This window comes from Leuresthes tenuis, unplaced genomic scaffold (assembly GCF_036924035.1).
Source record: "Leuresthes tenuis unplaced genomic scaffold, fLeuTen1.0.hap1 SCAF_20, whole genome shotgun sequence".
Lineage (NCBI taxonomy): Eukaryota > Metazoa > Chordata > Actinopteri > Atheriniformes > Atherinopsidae > Leuresthes > Leuresthes tenuis.
In genome coordinates, this window is record NW_027325374.1 from 23,905,636 (window position 1) to 23,918,166 (window position 12,531).

Sequence of the window (12,531 nt, forward strand, 5' to 3'; positions counted from 1 at the left end):
ATTGATGCATACAGGGACCCCTTCTTCAACATCCACATCACCGCAGTTTGGATCACCAGACAGCGACAGATACTACCTGGAGCCGTATCACCCTCCTTCACCAGCGACTTCGTCTGAGTCTTTCTTCTCCTCCAACTCCTCCTCTTCTCTCGAGATCGAGTTCTCAAATTCGGCGCCTGATGACCGCTGCTTAACGCTCTACCCGATAGGATCCGCTGCGGCCGTAACAACGGAGGAAGCTAAATCTAACGAAATGGAGGACTCTCAGCTTCCACCAGGCCAGGGGTCCCCTGCACACACTCAGGATGCCGGAGGAGAGGGTGAGGACGAGTTTGATGGATGGGTCCCCTCAGGTTTCATCAAAGTTGTGAAAACTGCAGTGATACACCTCTTGAACGAGACCATCAAAAAATTTATGATTGAATCATGCTACGGGTGTAGTGTCGATCACCCTAGTTTACGCCAACATCAGTGCAAGGATGTCCTCGAGGACGACTTTTTTCATGACCATTACTACACTCTGATGCGGAGACTTTATAATCAACGATTCATTGCTTCCATTCAACATCTTCTAACTGCGCGTAACATTTGTGAAGATGATGCCAGAGTCAGGGCTGTGGCAGAAGCTTACTTGTACGAACTAACTCTGGTGAAACAAATCAACACTTCTATACACAATATGTACGAGCAGTTGATTGGAGAAGATGTAAAGAAATTGCAGCAGCTTCAAACCATGACAAAGTTCTGGGAGCGTTAAAAGAGGGGTGTTACATTCCTTCTTTCCATCAGCCGGATGTGTTTAGACTAATATTGTAATCATGTGATGTTGTTAAAACATTTAACTTTTCTTAAATCCTATATTACTAGCATTCCTGCTTTTTGTGATCATTTGTTTGTGTGTGTGCGTGTGTATTATCACACATTAGAGAAAAAATAAAAGGTTGAAATATACTTGCGTTCTGTGTTTTCTGTCATTAAGAGCCAGAGTTTGTATAAGGTGAGATGGCTGAAACGAGGTTAATGAAAAAGATGTTCTACCATCCTATCCACCCAGGTAGTTTTGGGGGAGTAGAAAGGTTGCGTAAAGCTGTACAGGACAAAACGGGTAAGAAAGTCGCGTGCGAAAGAGTGCAAGACTTCTTATCAGAGCAAGATGCATATACTCTACATAAACCTGCAAGAATACATTTTCCGAGAAACAGAGTTTTTGTCACCAGCCCCTTAAAACAATTCCAAGCAGATCTCTGCGACATGCAGGCCTTGGCTGAGTACAATGACGGGTATAATTATCTATTAACCGTCATTGACGTGTTTTCAAAAAAGGCTTACTTTTGCACTATGAAGAGAAAAACAGCCGCAGAGGTGGTAAAGGCTTTTGAATCCGTTTTTAGAGAAATCGAGACCCCTAAAAAACTTCAAACTGATGCAGGGAAAGTTATTCTTTCTTTTGAGCGAGATGAGACCCACAGGTGGGTCGTTCGCCAAGTTTGTGCCGTCTGCATTGGTAATCTTCACGTGTAGATGTAACAAGGTATCGTTGAGATCCAGATACTTTTCACCATCTCCCGGTATAAAAAACTCAATCGGACCATTCTCAGTAATAGCGGATAGAGGCATAATTTCCGTGTAGATCTTATCCTCGATAGAAAGCTGGGTCATAGGGACTGAAAATAAGTCCAGTTCTGCCAGGGTGCACTCAGGGGATTTGTGATGCAAAAGAGCCATATTTCACTCTCTTTCTCTCTCTATTTATGATTCAGTGAAATATATCCCTGCTCCGTAAAGACTTCCTCCCTTTAGGCTTGATCCTTCCAACTGACTTCTTTCTTTTGAGCGGCCTCACTATTTGTGACCTCCTCACACGTTCACCCGGCGGCCGCTTTCTTGGTCTTCGTGACAGAACCATGATACCCGATCCTTCTTGTCCTCCCGTCTCTGCAGGACCAGAGATCCTTCTCATGGTTTTGCCTATGACATCTGAGGCAATGTTTGTAGCTGCTGTTTTCAGATGAGGCTTAGCTATAGCAAAACCTTTTTTAACAAGGGGGGCTACGAAGCAAAATAATTTTGAAAATATAGAACCTATTCCACGACCGTACATTACAGGTGCTCCATAAAAACCAGGCAGGGTACCTCCGACCTGGTTCTGGTAATAGTTTACGAAGCGGTGAGGATCATCCCTCATGTTTATCTGAACCATGTTGCTTTGTTTTGTTGTCCTCCTCCTGACACAGACACAGACACTGAGGTGACCTCTAACTGAACGTTTGCTTGATAGTGACTAATGAGTCTGTGATCAACCCGTTTTTATATATATATATTACCTCTTACTCTCTCTGTGATATTAGAGTGAATGACCATCATTTCATTACGCGTTGTGATATCACGGGTCGGAAGTGTAGTCTCACAACGGTTTTCCCATAAGTAAAATTTACTGGAGTGTTTTGATCCGTTTTAATTTCTATGTGGATGTTTTCAATATGCCTCTTTGTAGATAGTTGACCGGGTTAAAAGTATGCGTAATTATATCGCCAAACTTACCCTCTACTCTAACTGTTCGCAAGAGCGGGGTATAAGCATCGCCTACTATCTGAGGAGCAACCACATCGCTGTAACAGTAAAGCTGGTAGAAACCTGCTTTTAAATCCATCGGGTAAGGGGCACTCCTTTTATCAAATACGATCCATTTGCCAGGCTCCACACCTAGCATGTAGCTCAGTGGTGGATAAAAACGCAGGTGGTACTGGGCACCTGCCTGATACACGAGTCTATTTTCCACCGTGTTCACGACTAAATAAATATCAGAACCTATTTTTCTAAGGTGTCCCTCAATCGCAGCTTTGAGCTGATTGAAATCCTTGAAATGTCTCCATCCTATATTCTGGCGGTAGAAATTTTCCAGCCCCGCTTTCCTCCATTCAAAAAAAGCCTGGTCCCTGGGGGCGTTATGCCATGTGTACGGATAAGAAATCTCCGTCAAGGCAACCTGCCACGAACCTTCCAAATCGATATGCTGGGCTAAATCCACGCGGAAACTGGAACTGGTATTATTCTTAAAGACGTTGAGACTAGCGTTGGAGGGCAGGGTGATATAAAACCCCTCATCCTCTACCGTTCGGTTCATGGTGTAATGTAGCGGGCTAGGAGTAGCGATGGCCCCCTTTATACCTCGTGAAGGTCACTGGCTCTGACCCAGCTGTTGAATTTCTCAGGCCAGTTTTTCCAACGGACAAAAACCTGTTTTACACCCCTGATGTTACGTCGTTTTAATATCTTCTCCACTTGATACATCTTGTCTTTATTCAGTTTAACTTTTTGAATCTCCTCCGCGTAAAATTAACCTTCAATAGCTTCTCCATCAAAATCTTTGAGTTTGTACACAGGGGGAGATCGTGCAAGCTGCTCGGTCACTGTAAACACTTCATCTGTAAAACTTTGTTCATATTTCTTGTCAAACACGCCTCGCAGTTTAGATAATCTTACAAGATCTCCTTTTTTAAACTTTATCCTTGAGTCCTTGCAGCGTCGATCGCGTGCAGAGCCGTACAGGTTCTGAAAAACTTTAAAGGTGTTTTCTAGAGTCACCTCTACAGGCTTCATTTTGATGCTCGTGTGGTAACTGTGGTTGTAACTTTCCACGAGATCCTGCAGGACGTCGAGGAATCGACGTGTTTTATTAGCAGTAAAATATCTCCACATCCTGGTTTTTAATGTGCGGTTAAACCTCTCAATCACAGATGCCTTTACCTCGCTCGGAGTAGCAAAATGCACAACTCTGTGGTTCTATAATAATGCCTTAAATTTTTTGTTAAAAAATTCTTTCCCCGCATCAGTTTGAAGTTTTTTAGGGGTCTCGCTTTCTCTAAAAACGGATTCAAAAGCCTTTACCACCTCTGCGGCTGTTTTTCTCTTCATAGTGCGAACGTAAGCCTTTTTTGAAAACATGTCAATGACGGTTAATAGATAATTATACCCGTCATTGTACTCAGCCAAGGCCTGCATGTCGCAGACGATCTGCTTGGAATTGTTTTAAGGGGCTGGTGACAAAAACTCTGTTTCTTGGAAAATGTATTCTTGCAGGTTTATGTAGAGTATATGCATCTTGCTCTGATAAGAAGTCTTGCACTCTTTCGCACGCGACTTTCTTACCCGTTTTGTCCTGTACAGCTTTACGCAACCTTTCTACTCCCCCAAAACTACCTGGGTGGATAGGATCGTAGAAAATCTTTTTCATTAACCTCGTTTCAGCCATCTCACCTTATACAAACTCTGGCTTGTAATGACAGAAAACACAGAACGCAAGTATATTTCAACCTTTTATTTTTTCTCTAATGTGTGATAATACACACGCACACACACAAACAAATGATCACAAAAAGCAGGAATGCTAGTAATATAGGATTTAAGAAAAGTTAAATGTTTTAACAACATCACATGATTACAATATTAGTCTAAACACATCCGGCTGATGGAAAGAAGGAATGTAACACCCCTCTTTTAACGCTCCCAGAACTTTGTCATGGTTTGAAGCTGCTGCAATTTCTTTACATCTTCTCCAATCAACTGCTCGTACATATTGTGTATAGAAGTGTTGATTTGTTTCACCAGAGTTAGTTCGTACAAGTAAGCTTCTGCCACAGCCCTGACTCTGGCATCATCTTCACAAATGTTACGCGCAGTTAGAAGATGTTGAATGGAAGCAATGAATCGTTGATTATAAAGTCTCCGCATCAGAGTGTAGTAATGGTCATGAAAAAAGTCGTCCTCGAGGACATCCTTGCACTGATGTTGGCGTAAACTAGGGTGATCGACACTACACCCGTAGCATGATTCAATCATAAATTTTTTGATGGTCTCGTTCAAGAGGTGTATCACTGCAGTTTTCACAACTTTGATGAAACCTGAGGGGACCCATCCATCAAACTCGTCCTCACCCTCTCCTCCGGCATCCTGAGTGTGTGCAGGGGACCCCTGGCCTGGTGGAAGCTGAGAGTCCTCCATTTCGTTAGATTTAGCTTCCTCCGTTGTTACGGCCGCGGCGGATCCTATCGGGTAGAGCGTTAAGCAGCGGTCATCAGGCGCCGAATTTGAGAACTCGATCTCGAGAGAAGAGGAGGAGTTGGAGGAGAAGAAAGACTCAGACGAAGTCGCTGGTGAAGGAGGGTGATACGGCTCCAGGTAGTATCTGTCGCTGTCTGGTGATCCAAACTGCGGTGATGTGGATGTTGAAGAAGGGGTCCCTGTATGCATCAATAGCGACTGAGAAGCATTCTCCAGATCGAGGTCAGTGATCTCCTCGCACAATGTCTTCTGGACGCTAGTTCTCATCCTGTTCCTCGTGTTGATCGGTGTATGACCTGTGCTGGAGTGTGTCCTTATAAACCTGAAGGGGGTGTGGTTATTGAGGTTGAGGAGGAGGGTTCTCAGCGGAGGGAGGTCTACACAGCCAGGGTTTTCTTGACTGCTAGAATCTCACCCCAGTTCTGGCAACTGCGGAACAGCGTGGAAACTCGATCCGCTATATCATTCATCTTCTCCACCCAGGCTGCATGAGGTATTGCTAACAGCGTCCTAAACACACCACAGTCAGAGTTATAGCACTCAAGAACAAAAAGATCCCCGTCTTCATTCTCATTAGATTTCCGGTGGCTTGCACGAAAGAACCAACGGCCTGTAACGCCTGTTTTCGATTGCCACACAGCAGTGAAAACCATCCTTGTTTTGGCCCCATCATTGGCCCATCATCCAGAGGATTCTTCAGTCTCGGACTCTCCAGTCTCGGCCGTTTGGCTGCAGATGTTGCCGGGATTTCTTCGGGTTCTTCTTTCACTGTTAACACCTCCTCAGCCGAGCCCTGTCCTCCTTCTCTATGACTAGGTATCGCTAGTTTCAACACTCCCCAGTCGTTGGAAGTTAGCATACCCACAGTGGTCAGAGGTCCCGGCTTCTCACCACCCTCGTCAAGCTGATACAGACAGAGGTCACCTGTTTCATACATGAACACATAGCCCCATCTTCCCCGCAGTCCATAAGATTCCAGTGACCATTTTTCCCGTAGAGACACGGGCGGCGGTTGCTAGGTTCTGCACAGAAACACCATCCTTTTCTTGGGAGCATTTGGTACCAAGGGCTGATCTTCAAATATCGTTACCGGAGTCTCACAAATGAGAGACCGCAGAGCACACGTCCTCTCCGAGGCCTGCGTAGATTTATCCTCTACACTCACTCTGCTTCTTGTCCTTGGCATCTTGAATCAGCTATCTTTCACCCCAAAGTCGTTCTCTACACACTGACTGTCTCAGGGTTTTTATCCTTTACTCGAAACCCCTCCCCTGTCCACCCATTGGCCCTCAAACCTGGGGTCGAACAATACCCACCCTACACATCTAATTATTTTCCCATCTTTACCTTACAGGGACCGGTCTTTGAAGCTTTTAAAATGCTGACCGCTTCTACAACTTAGCCTTTTCTATTAACCCTTTCTCTTATTTAAACATTCAACTAATATATTTCTCACAACCTCCTGACCTTAGCTGTAATTATTCTTAACCCTAGCCATAAACACCCCCTTCTTTAGATGTCAAAGATCTCTTCAACAGATGGCTAATCTATGTCAAACAAAGGTCACACGTCAAAATAGCTTGATCGATCGATAAGAGGTCAAAAGTCATATCCCCAGATGTCAGCAAACGGATGTCAAACAAAGGTCACCTGTCATATTAATTTGATTGATCGATAAGAGGTCAGAGGTCACCTGTCAAAATGAGTTTGATCGAAGGTATCCTTTTATTTCTCTCATAATCTATAAAATGCGGTGAAAAAAAAGGTGTGAATGCCCCATAGAACACTAAAAGGTGGAGCGGAAGTGTTCGGCTGCAAGAAGTTGTGAATGTCCGACTATATTTGGTGAAAAGCAGGTGAAGCAAGGTCTGAATGCCCAACCTTACATCATAAAAAGCGAGATCAGAGGTGTTTGGCTGTTAGAAGGCCATAGTTTGCCAAAAGCGGGTAAGGTGCGAATGACCGACTAAATATCAACAAAAGTGGGGGCGGAGGTCTTCGGATGCAAGTGGGTGTGAATATCCCACCATACTTGTATGGTGGAGAGGAAGCTGTGAATGGCCGACCATAGTAAAAAGCGGGTGAGAAAAGGTGCGAATGTCAAAACATACATGATCAAAACAGGGAGCGGAGGTGTTTGGCTGCGACAAAGTGTGAATGTCCACCCATAATTAATGAAAAGCGGGCAACAAGTAGGTTTGAATGCCCAACCAGACATCATCAAAAGCAGGAGTGGATGTGTTCGGCTACAAGAAGGTTTGAATGTCTGACCATAGTTTGTAAAAAGCGGGTAAGAAAAGGTGCAAATGCCTGACAATGTATGATCAAAAGAGGGAGCGGAGGTTTTCGGCTGCAAGAAGGTCTGAATGTCCAACCATAATTTGTAAAAACCGGGGAAGATAAGGCTTGAAAGCCCGACTATACACCATCAACAGCTGGAGCGGAGGTGTTCAGCTGCAAGAAGGTCTGAATGTCCATCAATAATTGCTAGAAAACATGAAAAAGAATTTTCGAATATCAAACTGAACATGATCATAAGCGGGAGAGGAGGTGTTCAGCTGCAAGAAGGTATGAATGTCCACCCATAATTACTGAAAAATGGGTAAGAAAAGATGCAAATGCCCAACCATACATCATCAAAAGCAGAAGTGGATGTGTTCGGCTACAAGGTTTGAATATCCGACCATAGTTTGTAAAAAGCGGGTAAGAAAAGGTTCGTATGCCCAAATATATACCATCAAAAGCGGATGCGGAGGTGTTCGGCTGCAAGAAGGTGTGAACGTCTGACCAAAGTTTGTAAAAAGCTGATCAGAAAGGGTGAGAATGCCCTACTATACACCATCAAATGCGGGAGCGGAAGTGTTCGGCTGTGAGTAGGTGTGAATGTCAAACCATAATTGCAGAAAAATGTTTTAGAAAAGACTAGAATGCCGGACCATACATCATCAAAAGCGGGAGAAGTGGTGATCGGCTGCAAGTAGGTGTGAATGTCGATCTATAATTACTCACAAACGGGTAAGAAAAGGTAGCATTGCCAGACCATACATCATCAAAACAGGGAGTGGAGGTGGTTCAGCTGCAAGGTGTGAATGTCTGACTAAAGTTTGTAAAAAGCGGGTAAGACAAGGTGGGAATGCCTGACTATACACCATCAAAAGTGGGAGCGGAGGTGTTCAGCTGCAAGAAGGTCTGAATGTCCACCAATAATTGCTGAAAAATGGTTAAGAAAAGGTGCGAATGCCCAACCATACATCATCAAAAGCAGGAATGGATGTGTTCGGGTACAAGAAGGTTTGAATGTCCGACCATAGTTTGTAAAAAGCGGGTAAGGAAAGGTTCGAATGCCCGAACATACACCATCAAAAGAGGGAGCGGAGGAGCTCCGCTGTAAGACGGTCTCAATGTTCATCAATAATTGCTAGAAAACATAAACGAAAATTTTCGAATATCAAACCGCACATGATCATAAGCGGCAGAGAAGGTGTTCGACTGCAAGTAGGTGTGAATGTCAGATAAAAAGCGGGTAAGAAAAGGTAAGAATGCCCAACCATACATTATCAAAAGTGGCAGCAGAGATGTTCTGCTGGTATTTATCAATGTCAAGATGGATTTCAACAAAAAACAACGTTGTACTTTGCAGTAAAAGAAAGAGCAAATCTAAAGTTTCAGGAATCCGAGTATAAGCTTGCTTTCATGAGTTCTGCACAATTTCGGATTTTGTTATAAAATGAATTCCTTCACTCAAACTATGTTAAAACTGCTTTGTCCTTCATATTTATCAATGTCTAGATCGACTTCAACAAAGAACAACATTGTATTTTGCAGTAGAAGACAGAGCAACATTGAAGGATCAGGAATCCGAGAATAAGCTTATTTTCATACGTTCTGCATGATTTGGGATTTTATGTATAAAATGAATTCCTTCACTCAAACCAAGTGAAAACTGCTTTGTCCTTCATATTTATCAATGTCTAGATCGACTTCAACAAAGAACAACATTGGATTTTGCAGTAGAAGAAAGAGCAACACTGATGGATCAGGAATCCGAGAATAAGCTTATTTTCATACGTTCTGCGTGATTTGGGATTTTATGTATAAAATGAATTCCTTCACTAAAACCAAGTGAAAACTGCTTTGTCCTTCATATTTATCAATGTCTAGATCGACTTCAACAAAGAACAACATTGTATTTTGCAGTAGAAGAAAGAGCAACACTGAAGGATCAGGAATCCGAGAATAAGCTTATTTTCATACGTTCTTCATTGCTTTAAAATGAATTCCTTTACTCAAACTATGTTAAAACTGCTTTGTCCTTCATATTTATCAACGTCTAGACGACTTCAACAGAGAAAAACTTTGTATTTTGCAGTAGTAGAAAGAGCGACACTGATGGTTCAGAAATCCGAGAGTAAGCTTATTTTCATACGTTCTGCATGATTTGGGATTTTATGTATAAAATGAATTCCTTCACTCAAACCAAGTGAAAACTGCTTTGTCCTTCATATTTATCAATGTCTATATCGACTTCAACAAAGAATATTATATTTTGCAGTATAGGAAAGAGCAACACTGTTCTGCACGATTTCGGATTTTCCTATAAAATTAATTGCTTTGCTCAAACTTTGGTCGGACATTCACACCTTCTTGCAGCCGAAGACCTCCCGTCTCCGCTTTTGATGGTATGTATTCGGGCATTCGAACCTTTTCTTAACCGCTTTTTACAAACCATGGTTGGACTTTCATACCTTCTTGTAGCTGAACAACTCTGCTCCCGCTATTGATTGTGTACAGTTGGGTATTTCAACGTTTTCTTACCCGCTGTTTACCAACTATGGTTTGACATTCACACAATCTTACAGCGGAACACCTCCGCTCCCTCTTTTGATGGTGTATGTTCGGGCATTCGAACCTTTTCTTACCGGCTTTTTAAAAACTATGGTCGGGCATTCATACCTTCTTGTAGCCGAACACATCCACTCTTGCTTTTGATGATGTATGGTTGGGCATTCGCACCTTTTCTTACCCATTTTTCAGTAATCATGGGTGGACTCTCACACCTTCTTGCAGCTGAACACCTCCTCTCCCGCTTATGATCATGTGCGGTTTGACATTCGAAAATTTTCTTTCATGTTTTCTAGCAATTAATGATGGACATTCAGACCTTCTTGCAGCTGAACACCTCCGCTCCCGCTTTTGATGGTGTATAGTCAGGCTTTCGAGCCTTTTCTTCCCTGGTTTTTACAAATTATGGTCCGGCATTCAAACCTTCTTGTAGCCGAACACATCCACTCCTGCTTTTGATGATGTATGGTTGGTCAATCGCACCTTTTCTTACCCATTTTTCAGTAATTTTTAGTGGACATTCACACCTTCTTGCAGCTGAACACCTCCGCTCCCGCTTTGGATGGTGTATAGTCGGGCTTGTGAGCCTTTTCTTCCCCAGTTTTTACAAATTATGGTTGGACATTCAGACCTTGCAACCCAAAACCTCCGCTCCCTCTTTTGATCATACATTGTCGGGCATTCGCACCTTGTCTTACCCGCTTTTTACAAACTTTAGTCAGACATTCACACCTTGCAGCTGAACCACCTCCGCTCCCTGTTTTGATCATGTATGGTCTGGCAATACTACCTTTTTTTAGCCGTTTGTGAGTAATTATAGCTGGACATTCACACCTACTTGCAGCCGAACACCACCTCTCCCGCTTTTGGTGATGTATGGTCCGACTTTCTAGCCTTTTCTAACACATTTATCAATAATTATGGTCTGATATTCACACCTGTTCACAGCCGAACACTTTTGCTCCCGCATTTGATGGTGTATAGTTGGGCATTCTGACCCTTTCTCATCAGCTTTTTGCAAATTATGATCTGACATTCACACCTACTTGCAGTCAAACAGCTCTGCTCCCGCTTTTGATTATGTTTGGTTGGATATTCAAACCTTTTCTTAACTGCTTTTTACAAACTTTGGTGGGACGTTCACACCTTCTTACAGCGGAACACCTCCGCTCCCTCTTTTGATGGTGTATATTCGGGAATTCGAACCTTTTCTTACCCGCTTTTTACAAACTATGCTCGGACATTCAAACCTTCTTGTAGCCGAACACATCCACTCCTGCTTTTGATGATGTATGGTTGGGAATTCTCACCTTTTCATACCCATTTTTCAGTAATTATGGGTGGACATTCACACCTTCTTGCTGCTGAACAACTCCTCTCCCGCTTATGATCATGTGCGGTGTGATATTCGAAAATTTTCTTTCTTGTTTTAAAGCAATTATTGATGGACATTCAAATCTTCTTGTAGCCGAACACATCCACTCCTGCTTTTGATGATGTAAGGTAGGGCATTCGCACCCTTTTTTTTACCCATTTTTCAGGAATTATGGGTGGACATTCAGACCTACTTGCAGCCGAACAGTACCTCTCCCGCTTTTGGTGATGTATGGTCCGGCATTCTAGTCTTTTCTAACAAATTTTTCAATAATTATGGTCGGACATTCACACCTATTCACAGCCGAACACTTTTGCTCCCGCATTTGATGGTGTATAGTTGGGCATTCTGACCCTTTCTCATCAGCTTTTTGCAAATTATGATCTGACATTCACACCTACTTGCAGTCGAACAGCTCTGCTCCCGCTCTTGATTATGTATGGTTGGATATTCAAACCTTTTCTTAACTGCTTTTTACAAACTTTGGTGGGACATTCACACCTTCTTACAGCGGAACACCTCCACTCCCTCTTTTGATGGTGTATGTTCGGGCATTCGAACCTTTTCTTACCCGCTTTTTACAAACTATGCTCGGACATTCAAACCTTCTTATAGCCGAACACATCCCTCCTGCTTTTGATGATGTATGGTTGGGAATTCTCACCTTTTCATACCCATTTTTCAGTAATTATGGGTGGACATTCACACTTTCTTTCTGCTGAACAACTCCTCTCCCGCTTATGACCATGTGCGGTTTGATATTCGAAAATTTTCTTTCATGTTTTAAAGCAATTATTGATGGACATTCAAATCTTCTTCTAGCCGAACACATCCACTCCTGCTTTTGATGATGTATGGTAGGGCATTCGCACCCTTTTTTTTACCCATTTTTCAGGAATTATGGGTGGACATTCAGACCTTCTTGCAGCCGAAAACCTCTGCTCCCTCTTTTGATCATACATTGTCTGGCATTCGCACCTTGTCTTACCCGCTTTTTATAAACTTTACTCGGACATTCACCCCTTCTTGCAGGTGAACCACCTCCGCTCCCTGTTTTGATGATGTATGGTCTGGCAATACTACCGTTTCTTACCCGTTTGTGAGTAATTATTGCTGGACATTCACACCTACTTGCAGCCGAACACCACTTCTCCCGATTTTGATGATGTATGGTCCGGCATTCTAGTCTTTTCTAACACATTTTTCAGCAATTATGGTTTGACATTCATACCTACTCACAGCCGAACACTTTT